We start from the raw sequence: 13057 nt of genomic DNA, 5'->3' as shown, positions 1-13057 counted from the left end.
CTGTGACACTAGGTATAGATTCCGATGCTTCATGTCAGGTTTACTGTATCCCTTGGACCTTCTTATTGACGATGAAACACAGAAAGTGCATCGGAATTAAATAGAAAAGGCACAATGCTGACTAAAGTACAAGAAGACTGACTCTTCCTACTGTCTATGTTTTGAACCATTCCTGTGACACTAGTTATAGATTGCGATGCTTCACTTCCGGTTTATTGTATCCCTCTGACCTTCTCATTGACGATGAAACACAGAAATTGCATCGGAATTAAATACAAAAGGCACAATGCCAACTTAAGTACAAGAAGACTGACCTTTCTTACTGTCTATGTTTTGAACCATTGCTGTCACACTAGTTATGGATTCCGATGCTTTACTTCAGGCTTACTGTATCCCTTGGACCTTTTTATTGACGATGAAACACAGAAATTGCATCGGAATTAAATACAAAAGGCACAATGCCGACTTAAGTAGAAGAAGACTGACTCTTCCTACTGTCTATGTTTTGAACCATTCCTGTGACACTAGTTATAGATTTCGATGCTACACTTCAGGTTTACTATATCCCTCTGACCTTCTTATTGACGATGAAACACACAAATTGCATCGGAATTAAATACAAAAGCCACAATGCCGACTTAAGTACAAGAAGACTGAGTCTTCTTACTGACTGTTATGAACCATTCCTGTGACACTAGTTATAGATTCCGATGCTTCATTTCGGGTTTACTGTATCCCTCTGACCTTCTTATTGACGATGAAACACAGAAATTGCATCGGAATTAAATAGAAGAGGCACAATGCCGACTGAGGTACAAGAAGACTGACTCCTCTAACTGACTATGTTTGGAACCATTCTTGTGACACTAGTTATAGATTCCGATGCTCCACTTCAGGTTTACTGTATCCCTTGGACCTTCTTATTGACGATGAAACACAGATATTGCATCGGAGTTAAATAGAAAAGGCACAATGCCGACTTAAGTACAAGAAGACTGACTCTCCTTACTGTCTATGTTTTGAACCATTCCTATGACACTAGATATAGATTCCGATGCCACACTTCAGGTTTATTGTATCCCTTGGACCTTCTTATTGACGATGAAACACAGAAATTGGATCGGAATTAAATACAAAAAGCACAATACCGACTTAAGTACAAGAAGACTGACTCTACTTACTGACTGTTTTGAACCATTCCTGTGACACTAGTTGTAGATTCCGATGCCTCACTTCAGGATTACTGTATCCCTCTGACCTTATTGACGATGAAACACAGAAATTGCATCGGAATGAAATACAAATGGCACAATGCCGACTTAAGTACAAGAAGACAGACACTCCTTACTGTCTATGCTTTGAACCATTCCTATGACACTAGATATAGATTCCGATGCTTCACTTCAGGTTTATTGTATCCCTTGGACCTACTTATTGACGATGAAATACAGATATTGCATCGGAATTAAATAGAAAAGGCACAATGCCGACTTAAGTACAAGAAGACTGACTCTCCTTACTGTCTATGTTTTGAACCATTCCTATGACACTAGATATAGATTCCGATGCTTCTCTTCAGGTTTATTGTATCCCTTGGACCTTCTTATTGACGATGAAAATCAGAAATTGCATCGGAATTAAATAGAAAAGGCACAATGCCGACTTCAGTACTTAAAGACTGACTCTTCTTTTTGTCTATGTTTTGAACCATTCCTGTGACACTAGTTATAGATTCCGATGCTTCACTTCAGGTTTACTGTATCCCTTGGACCTTCTTATGGACGATGAAACACAGAAATTGCATCGGAATTAAATACAAAATGCACAATGCCGACTTAAGTACAAGAAGACTGACTCTTCGTACTGACTATGTTTTGAACCATTCCTGTGACACTAGTTTTTGATTCCGATGATTCACTTCAGGTTTACTGTATCCCTTGGACCTTCTTATTGACGATGAAACACAAAAATTGCATCGGAATTAAATAGAAAAGGCACAATGCCGACTTAAGTACAAGAAGACTGACTCTTCTTACTGACTATGTTTGGAACCATTCATGTGACACTAGTTATAGATTCCGATGCTTCACTTCAGGTTTGCTGTATCCCTCTAACCTTCTTATTGACGATGAAAAACAGAAATTGCATCGGAATTAAATAGAAAAGGCACAATGCCGACTTAAGTACAAGAAGACTGACACTTCTTACTGACTATGATTTGAACCATTCCTGTGACACTAGTTATAGATTCCGATGCTACACTTCAGGTTTACTGTATCATTCTGACCATCTAATTGTGGATGAAACACAGTAATTGCATCGGAATTAAATTGAAAAGGGCATAATGCCGACTGAAGTACAATATGTCTTACTCTTCTTACTGTCTATATTTTGAACCACTCCTGTGACACTAGTTATAGATTCCGATGCTTCACTTCAGGTTTACTGTATCCCTCTGACCTTCTTATTGACGATGAAACACAGAAATTGCCTCGGAATTAAATACAAAAGGCACAATGCCGACTTAAGTACATGTAGACTGACTCTCCCGACTGTCTATGTTTTGAAACGTTCCTGTGACACTAGGTATAGATTCCGATGCTTCATGTCATGTTTACTGTATCCCTTGGACCTTCTTATTGACGATGAAACACAGAAGTGCATCGGAATTAAATAGAAAAGGCACAATGCTGACTAAAGTACAAGAAGACTGACTCTTCCTACTGTCTATGTTTTGAACCACTCCTGTGACACTAGTTATAGATTCCGATGTTTCACTTCCGGTTTACTGTATCCCTCTGACCTTCTTATTGACGATGAAACACAGAAATTGCATAAGAATTAAATCGAAAAGGCACAATGCCGACTTAAGTACAAGAAGACTGACTCTTCCTACTGTCTATGTTATGAACCATTCCTGTGACACTAGTTATAGATTCCGATGCTACACTTCAGGTTTACTGTATCCCTCTGACCTTCTAATTGTTTATGAAACACAGTAATTGCATCGGTATTAAATTGAAAAGGGCATAATGCCGACTTAAGTACAAGAAGTCTGCCTCTTCTTACTGTCTATATTTCGAACCATTCCTGTGACACTAGTTATAGATTACGATGCTTCACTTCAGGTTTACTATATGGCTTGGACCTTCTTATTGACGATGAAATACAGAAATAGCATCGGAATTAAATACAAAAGGCACAATGCCGACTTAAGTACAAGAAGACTGACTCTTCTTACTGACTATGTTTTGAACCATTCCTGTGACACTAGTTATAGATTCCGATGCTTCACTTCAGGTTTACTGTATCCCTCTGACCTTCTTATTGACGATGAAACTCAGAAATTGCATCGGAATTAAATACAAAAGGCACAATGCCGACTTAAGTACATGTAGACTGACTCTCCCTACAGTCTATGTTTTGAAACATTCCTGTGACACTAGGTATAGATTCCGATGCTTCATGTCAGGTTTACTGTATCCCTTGGACCTTCTTATTGACGATGAAACACAGAAAGTGCATCGGAATTAAATAGAAAAGGCACAATGCTGACTAAAGTACAAGAAGACTGACTCTTCCTACTGTCTATGTTTTGAACCATTCCTGTGAGACTAGTTATAGATTGCGATGCTTCACTTCCGGTTTATTGTATCCCTCTGACCTTCTCATTGACGATGAAACACAGAAATTGCATCGGAATTAAATACAAAAGGCACAGTGCCAACTTAAGTACAAGAAGACTGACCTTTCTTACTGTCTATGTTTTGAACCATTGCTGTCACACTGGTTATGGATTCCGATGCTTTACTTCAGGTTTACTGTATCCCTTGGACCTTTTTATTGACGATGAAACACAGAAATTGCATCGGAATTAAATACAAAATGCAAAATGCCGACTTAAGTACAAGAAGACTGACTCTCCTTACTGTCTATGTTTTGAACCATTCCTGTGACACTAGATATAGATTCCGATGCTTCACTTTAGGTTTATTGTATCCCTTGGACCTTCTTATTGACGATGAAACACAGATATTGCAACGGAATTAAATACAAAAGGCACAATGCCGACTTAAGTACAAGAAGACTGACTCTCCTTACTGACTATGTTTTGAACCATTCCTGTGACACTAGTTATAGATTCCGATGCTTCACTTCAGGTATACTGTATCCCTCTGACCTTCTTATTGACGATGAAACACAGAATATGCATCGGAATTAAATACAAAAGGCACAATGCCGACTTAAGTACAAGAAGACTGACTCTTCTTACTGTCTATGATTTGAACCATTCCTGTGACACTAGTTATAGATTCCGATGCTTCACTACAGGTTTACTGTATCCCTTGGACCTTCTTATTGACGATGAAACGCAGAAATTGCATTGGAATTAAATACAAAAGGCACAATGCTGACTTAAGTACAAGAAGACTGACTCTTCTTACTGACTATGTTTTAAACTATTCCTGTGACACTAGTTATAGATTCCGATGCTTCACTTCAGGTTTACTGTATCCCTTGGACCTTCTTATTGTCGATGAAACACAGAAATTGGATCGGAATTAAATACAAAAGGCGCAATGCCGACTTTAGTACAAGAAGACTGACTATCCCTTACTGACTGTTTTGAACCATTCCTGTGACACTAGTTATAGATTCCGAAGCTTCACTTCAGGTTTACTGTAACCCTTTGACCTTCTTATTGACGATGAAACACAGAAATTGCATCGGAATTACATACAAAAGGCACAATGCCGACTTCAGTACAAGAAGACTGACTCTTCTTTTTGTCTATGTTTCGAACCATTCCTGTGACACTAGTTATAGATTCCGATGCTTCACCTCAGGTTTACTGTATCCCTTGGACATTCGGATTGGCGATGAAACACAGAAATTGCATCGGAATTAAATACAAAAGGCACAATGCCGACTTAAGTACAAGAGGACTGACTCTTCGTACTGACTATGTTTTGAACCATTCCTGTGACACTAGTTATAGACTCCGATGATTCACTTCAGGTTTACTGTATCCCTTGGACCTTCCTATTGACGATGAAACACAAAAATTGCATCGGAATTAAATAGAAAAGGCACAATGCCGACTTAAGTACAAGAAGACTGACTCCTCTGACTGACTATGTTTGGAACCATTCTTGTGACACTAGTTATTGATTCCGATGCTTCACTTCAGGGTTACTGTATCCCTTGGACCTTCTTATTGACGATGAATTAAATAGAAAAGGCACAATGCCGACTTAAGTACAAGAAGACTGACTCTTCTTACTGACTATGATTTGAACCATTCCTGTGACACTAGTTATAGATTCCGATGCTTCACTTCAGGTTTACTGTATCCCTCTGACCTTCTTATTGACAATGAAACACAGAAATTGCATTGGAATTAAATAGAAAAGGCACAATGCCGACTTAAGTACAAGAAGACTGACTCTTCTTACTGTCTATGATTTGAAACATTCCTGTGACACTAGTTATAGATTTCCATGCTTCATTTCAGATTTACTGTATCCCTTGGACCTTCTTATTGACGATGAAACACAGAAAAAAGAAAAGGCACAATGCCGACTTAAGTACAAGAAGACTGACTCCTCTTACTGTCTATGCTTTGAACCATTCCTGTGACGCTACTTACAGATTCCGATGCTTCACTTCAGGTTTACTGTATCCCTCTGACCTTCTTATTGACGATGAAACGCAGAAATTGCATAATAATTAAATAGAAAAGGCACAATGCCGATATAAGTACAAGAAGACTGACTCTTCCTACTGTCTATGTTTTGAACCATTCCTGTGACACTAGTTATAGATTCCGATGCTCCACTTCAGGTTTACTGTATCTCTTGACCATCTAATTGTGGATGAAACACAGTAATTGCATCGGAATTAAATTGAAAAGGGCATAATGCCGACTGAAGTACAAGAAGTTTTACTCTTCTTACTGTCTATATTTTGAACCACTCCTGTGACACTAGTTATAGATTCCAATGCTTCACTTCAGGTTTACTGTATCCCTCTGACCTTCTTATTGACGATGAAACACAGAAATTGCCTCGGAATTAAATACAAAAGGCACAATGCCGATTTAAGTACAAGAAGACTGACTCTTCTTACTGTCTATGCTTTGAACCATTCCTGTGACGTTAGTTACATATTCCGATGCTTCACTTCAGGTTTACTGTATCCCTCTGACCTTCTTATTGACGATGAAACACAGAAATTGCATAAGAATTAAATAGAAAAGGCACAATGCCGACTTAAGTACAAGAAGACTGACTCTTCCTACTGTCTATGTTTTTAACCATTCCTGTGACACTAGTTATGGATTCCGATGCTTCACTTCAGGTTTACTGTATCCCTCTGACCTTCTTATTGACAATGAAGCACAGATATTGAATCGGAATTAAATACAAAAGGCACACTGCCGACTTAAGTAGAAGAAGACTGACTCTTCCTACTGTCTATGTTTTTAACCATTCCTGTGACACTAGTTATAGATTCCGATGCTTCACTTCAGGTTTACTGTATCCCTCTGACCTTCTTATTGACGATGAAACACTGAAATTGCATCGGAATTAAATACAAAAGGCACAATGCCGACTTAAGTACAAGAAGACTGACTCTTCTTACTGACTGTTTTGAACCATTCCTGTGACACTAGTTGTAGATTCCGATGCTTCACTTCAGGTTTACTGTATCCCTCTGACCTTCTTATTGACGATGAAGCACAGATATTGCATCGGAATTAAATACAAATGGCACAATGCCGACTCAAGTACAAGAAGACTGACTCTCCTTACTGTCTATGTTTTGAACCATTCCTGTCACACTAGATATAGATTCCGATGCTTCACTTTAGGTTTATTGTATCCCTTGGACCTTCTTATTGACGATGAAACACAGAAATTGCATCGGAATTAAATACAAAAGGCACAATGCCGACTTAAGTACAAGAAGACTGACTCTTCTTACTGTCTAAGTTTTGAACCATTCCTGTGACACTAGTTATAGATTCTGATGCTTCACTTCAGTTTTACTGTATTCCTTGGACCTTCTAATTCACGATGAAACACAGAAATTGAATCGGAATCAAATACAAAAGGCACAATGCCGACTTAAGTACATGTAGACTGACTCTTCCTACTGTCTATGTTTGAAACATTCCTGTGACACTAGTTATAGATTCCGATGCTTCATTTCAGGTTTACTGTATCCCTTGGATCCTCTTATTGACGATGAATCACAGATAGTGCATCAGAGTTAAATACAATAGGCACAATACCGATTTAAGTACAAGAAGACTGACTCTTCCTACTGTCTATGTTTTGATCCATTCCTGTGACACTAGTTATAGATTCCGATGCTTCACTTCAGGTTTACTGTATCCATGGGACCTTCCTATTGACGATGAGACACAGAAATTGCATCGGAATTAAATAGAAAGGGCACAATGCCGATTTAAGTACAAGAGGACTGACTCTTCTTACTGTCTATGCTTTGAACCATTCCTGTGACGTTAGTTACATATTCCGATGCTTCACTTCAGGTTTAGTGTATCCCTCTGACCTTCTTATTGACGATGAAACACAGAAATTGCATAAGAATTAAATAGAAAAGGCACAATGCCGACTTAAGTACAAGAAGACTGACTCTTCCTACTGTCTATGTTTTGAACCATTCCTGTGACACTAGTTATAGATTCCGATGCTACACTTCAGGTTTACTGTATCCCTCTGACCTTCTAATTGTGGATGAAACACAGTAATTGCATCGGTATTAAATTGAAAAGGGCATAATGCCGACTTAAGTACAAGAAGTCTGACTCTTCTTACTGTCTATATTTTGAACCATTCCTGTGACACTAGTTATAGATTGCGATGCTTCACTTCCGGTTTACTGTATCCCTCTGACCTTCTCATTGACGATGAAACACAGAAATTGCATCGGAATTAAATACAAATGGCACAATGCCGACTCAAGTACAAGAAGACTGACTCTCCTTACTGTCTATGTTTTGAACCATTCCTGTCACACTAGATATAGATTCCGATGCTTCACTTTAGGTTTATTGTATCCCTTGGACCTTCTTATTGACGATGAAACACAGAAATTGGATCGGAATTAAATACAAAAGGCACAATGCCGACTTAAGTACAAGAAGACTGACTCGTCTTACTGTCTAAGTTTTGAACCATTCCTGTGACACTAGTTATAGATTCCGATGCTTCACTTCAGGTTTACTGTATCCCTTGGACCTTTTTATTGACGATGAAACACAGAAATGTAATCGGAATTAAATACAAAAGGCACACTGCCGACTTAAGTAGAAGACGACTGACTCTTCCTACTGTCTATGTTTTTAACCATTCCTGTGACACTAGTTATAGATTCCGATGCTTCACTTCAGGTTTTCTGTATCCCTCTGACCTTCTTATTGACGACGAAACACAGAAATTGCATCGGAATTAAATACAAAAGGCACAATGCCGACTTAAGTACAAGAAGACTGACTCTTCTTACTGAATGTTTTGAACCATTCCTGTGACTCTAGTTGTAGATTCCGATGCTTCACTTCAGGTTTACTGTATCTCTCTGACCTTCTTATTGACAATGAAGCACAGATATTGCATCGGAATTAGATACAAATGGCACAGTGCCGACTTAAGTACAATAAGACTGACTCTTCCTACTGTCTATGTTTTGAACCATTCCTGTGACACTAGTTATAGATTCCGATGCTACACTTCAGGTTTACTGTATCCCTCTGACCTTCTAATTGTGGATGAAACACAGTAATTGCATCGGTATTAAATTGAAAAGGGCATAATGCCGACTTAAGTACAAGAAGTCTGACTCTTCTTACTGTCTATATTTTGAACCATTCCTGTGACACTAGTTACAGATTACGATGCTTCACTTCAGGTTTACTGTATGGCTTGGACCTTCTTATTGACGATGAAACACAGAAATGTAATACAAAAGGCACAATGCCGACTTAAGTACAAGAAGACTGACTCTTCTTACTGACTATGTTTTGAACCATTCCTGTGACACTAGTTATAGATTCCGATGCTTCACTTCAGGTTTACTGTATCCCTCTGTCCTTCTTATTGACGATGAAACACAGAAATTGCATCGGAATTAAATACAAAAGGCACAATGCCGACTTAAGTACATGTAGACTGACTCTCCCTACAGTCTATGTTTTGAAACATTCCTGTGACACTAGGTATAGGTTCCGATGCTTCATGTCAGGTTTACTGTACCCCTTGGACCTTCTTTTTGACGATGAAACACAGAAAGTGCATCGGAATTAAATAGAAAAGGCACAATGCTGACTAAAGTACAAGAAGACTGACTCTTGCTACTGTCTATGTTTTGAACCATTCCTGTGACACTAGTTATAGATTGCGATGTTTCACTTCCGGTTTACTGTATCCCTCTGACCTTCTCATTGACGATGAAACACAGAAATTGCATCGGAATTAAATACAAAAGCACAATGCCAACTTAAGTACAAGAAGACTGACCTTTCTTACTGTCTATGCTTTGAACCATTGCTGTCACACTAGTTATGGATTCCGATGCTTTACTTCAGGTTTACTGTATCCCTTGGACCTTTTTATTGACGAAGAAACACAGAAATTGCATCGGAATTAAATACAAAAGGCACAATGCCGACTTAAGTAGAAGAAGACTGACTCTTCCTACTGTCTATGTTTTGAACCATTCCTGTGACACTAGTTATAGATTTCGATGCTACACTTCAGGTTTACTGTATCTCTCTGACCTTCTTATTGACGATGAAACACAGAAATTGCATCGGAATTAAATACAAAAGCCACAATGCCGACTTAAGTACAAGAAGACTGACTCTTCTTACTGACTGTTTTGAACCATTCCAGTGACACTAGTTATAGATTCCGATGCTTCATTTCGGGTTTACTGTATCCCTCTGACCTTCTTATTGACGATGAAACACAGAAAATGCATCGGAATTAAATACAAATGGCAAAATGCCGATTTAAGTACAAGAAGACTGACTCTCCTTACTGTCTATGTTTTGAACCATTCCTGTGACACTAGATATAGATTCCGATGCTTCACTTTAGGTTTATTGTTTCCCTTGGACCTTCTTATTGACGATGAAACACAGATATTGCAACGGAATAAAAATACAAATGCCACAATGCCGACTTAAGTACATGTAGACTGACTCTTCCTACTGTCTATGTTTGAAACATTCCTGTGACACTAGTTATAGATTCCGATGCTTCATTTCAGGTTTACTGTATCCCTTGGATCCTCTTATTGACGATGAATCACAGATAGTGCATCAGAGTTAAATACAATAGGCACAATACCGACTTAAGTACAAGAAGACTGACTTTTCCTACTGTCTATGCTTTGAACCATTCCTGTGACACTAGTTATAGATTCCGATGCTTAACTTCAGGTTTACTGTATCCCTCTGATCTTCTTATAGACGATGAAACACGGAAATTGCATCGGAAATAAATACAAAAGGCACAATACCGACTTAAGTACAAGATGACTGACTCTTCCTACAGTCTATGTTTTGAACCATTCCTGGGACACTAGTGATAAATTCCGATGCTTCACCTCAGGTTCACTGTATCCCTCTGACCTTCTTATTGACGATGAAACACAGAAATTGCATCGGAATTAAATAGAAAAGGCACATTGCCGTCTTAAGTACATGTAGACTGAATCTTCCTACTGTCTATGTTTTGAACCATTCCTATGACACTAGTTATAGATTCCGATGCTTCATTTCAGAATTACTGTATCCCTTGGACCTTCTCATTGACGATGAAACACAGATAGTGCATCGGAGTTAAATACAATAGGCACAATACCGACTTAAGTACAATTAGACTAACTCCTCCTACTGTCTATGTTTTGAACCATTCCTGTGACACTTGTTATAGATTCCGATGCTTCACTTCAGGTTTACTGTATCCCTCTGACCTTCTTTTTCACGATGAAACATAGAAATTGCATCGGAATTAAATACAAAAGGGACAATGTCGACATAAGTACAAGAAGACTGACTCATCTTACTGACTATGTTTTGAACCACTCCTGAGGCACTAGTTATAGATTTCGATGCTTCACTTCAGGTTTACTGTATTTCTTGGACCTTCTTATTGACGATGAAACACAGAAATTGCATCGGAATTAAATACAAAATGCACAATGCCGACTTAAGTACAAGAAGACTGACTCTTCTTACTGTCTATGTTTTGAACCATTCCTGTGACACTAGTTATAGATTCCGATGCTTCACTTCAGGTTTACTGCATCCCTTGGATCTTCTTATTGACGATGAAACACGGAAATTGCATCGGAAATAAATTTAAAAGTCACGATGCCGACTTAAGTACATGTTGACTGAATCTTCCAACTGTCTATGTTTTGAACCATTCCTGTGACACTAGTTATAGATTCCGATGGTTCATTTCAGGTTTACTGTCTCCCTTCGATCTTCTTATTGGCGATAAAACACAGATAAAGCATCGGAGTTAAATACAATAGGCACAATACCGACTTAAGTACAAGAAGACTGACTCTTCCTACTGTATATGTTTTGAACCATTCCTGTGACACTAGTTATAGATTCCGATGCTTCACTTCAGGTTTACTGTATCCCTCTGACATTCTTATTGACGATGAATCGCTGAAATTGCCTCGGAATTAAATACAAAAGGCACAATGCCGACCAAAGTACAAGAAGACTGACTCTTCTTACTGTCGATTTTTTGAACCATTCCTGTGACACTAGTTATATATTTCGATGCTTCACTTCAGATTTACCGTATCCCTTGGACCTTCTTATTGACGATGAAACAAAGAAATTGCATCGGAATTAAATACAAAAAGCACAATGCCTACTTAAGTACAAGAAGACTGACTCTTCTTACTGACTGTTTTGAACCATTCCTGTGACACTAGTTATAGTTTACGATACTCCACTTCAGGTTTACTGTATCCCTCTGACCTTCTTAATGACGATGAGTCACAGAGATTGCATTGGAGTTAAATACAAAATGCACAATGCCGACTTAAGTACAAGAAGTCTAACTATTCTTTTTGTCAATGTTTTGAACCATTCCTGTGACACTAGTTATAGATTCCGATGCTTCACTTCAGGTTTACTGTATCCCTTGGACCTTCTTATTGACGTTGAAACACAGAAATTGCATCGGAATTAAATACAAAAGGAACAATGCCGACTTAAGTACAAGAAGACTGACCCTTCTTACTGTCTATGTTTTGAACTATTCCTGTGACACTAGTTATAGATTCCGATGCTTCATTTCAGGTTTACTGTACCCTTGGACCTTCTTATTGACGATGAAACACAGAAATTGCATCGGAATTAAATGGAAAAGGCACGATCCCGACTAAGGTACAAGAAGACTGACTCTTCTTACTGTCTATGTTTTGAACCATTCCTGTGACGCTAGTTACAGATTCCGATGCTTCACGTCAGGTATACTGTATCCCTCTGACCATCTTATTGACGATGAAACACTGAAATTCCATCGGAAATTAATAGAAAAAGCACAATGCTGACTTAAGTACAAGAAGACTGACTCTTCTTACTGACTATGATTTGAACCATTCCTGTGACACTAGTTATAGATTCCGATGCTTCACTTCAGGTTTACTGTATCCCTCTGACCTTCTTTTTGACGATGAAACAAAGAAATTGCATCGGAATTAAGTACAAAAGGCACAATGCCGACTTAAGTACAAGAAGACTGACCTTTCTTACTGTGTATGCTTTGAACCATTCCTGTGACACTAGTTATAGATTCCGTGTTTCACTTCAGGTTTACTGTAACCCTATGGACCTTGTCATTGACGATGAAACACAGAAATTTCATCGGAATTAAATAGATAAGACACAATGCCAACTTAAGTACAAGAAGACTGACACTTCTTACTGTCTATGTTTTGAACCATTCCTCTGACGCAAGTTACAGATTCCGATGCTTCTCTTGAGGCTTACTGT

The sequence above is a fragment of the Schistocerca americana genome, unplaced genomic scaffold (assembly GCF_021461395.2).
Source record: "Schistocerca americana isolate TAMUIC-IGC-003095 unplaced genomic scaffold, iqSchAmer2.1 HiC_scaffold_46, whole genome shotgun sequence".
Classification (NCBI taxonomy): Eukaryota; Metazoa; Arthropoda; class Insecta; order Orthoptera; family Acrididae; genus Schistocerca; species Schistocerca americana.
This window is presented reverse-complemented; position numbering follows the sequence as displayed.